The sequence below is a fragment of the Buceros rhinoceros genome, unplaced genomic scaffold (assembly GCF_000710305.1).
Source record: "Buceros rhinoceros silvestris isolate BGI_N320 unplaced genomic scaffold, ASM71030v1 scaffold7828, whole genome shotgun sequence".
In the NCBI taxonomy this organism is placed as follows: domain Eukaryota; kingdom Metazoa; phylum Chordata; class Aves; order Bucerotiformes; family Bucerotidae; genus Buceros; species Buceros rhinoceros.
In genome coordinates this window covers 39728-40421 of record NW_010426277.1, presented here as the reverse complement: position 1 = coordinate 40421, position 694 = coordinate 39728, and positions in this window count along the sequence as shown.

The window sequence follows — 694 nt, the reverse complement described above, 5'->3', positions numbered from 1 at the left end:
TGGGCAGGTGCCGGTGGCACCCGCTCCCTGCCAGCAGCAACAGCAGATCAAGCAGCCGGTGCAGTGGCCCCCGCAGCAGCAACAGAAGTGAAGGGTCAAGAAAGAGCCAACGGTCAGCGCACACTGCGGGGCTGCGTCTCTCCCCTCTCCGCCGCAAGACGCTGCCCCGAGCTTGGGCGGGCCCTGCCCCTTCCCTCCAGCACGAATTACCTCTCCCTGCTCCTGGTAAAGCAAAGTGGCATTAGCATGGCAGAAACATGATTTGTCCTCGTGCGCGGAAGAATCCGAATCCATTAATTTCCTGCTTCTGTCTCCAGTAGCAAAGATGTGATATTAAAACCTTAAGCTCCCAAAACGTGCCGGTGTCTTTGTGTTTTTCCACCACTACCTTCTTACCTTTAGCATCCTTCCCCAGGCCACCTTTATCAAGGAGAGCTGCTTCCCCCGCTTCCCACCGCCCTTCAACAGCAGTGATGTGACAAAGCTCAGCTCTGGAGGCCCCACACCTTGTGCTTCTTCCAGGCAAACCCGGACACTGAGTTGGGGAAATCTGCCTGGGGTTGAAAGCGAAGATCAGTACCTCTCACTAACCCCAGCCCTTGGCTCTGCCACAGCTGGCCCCGAGCCTCAGACCCTCACAGGCACATTTTGAAGGTGCTAAAAGCGAAGCTTTGGCTTTGTTACACATACAGGG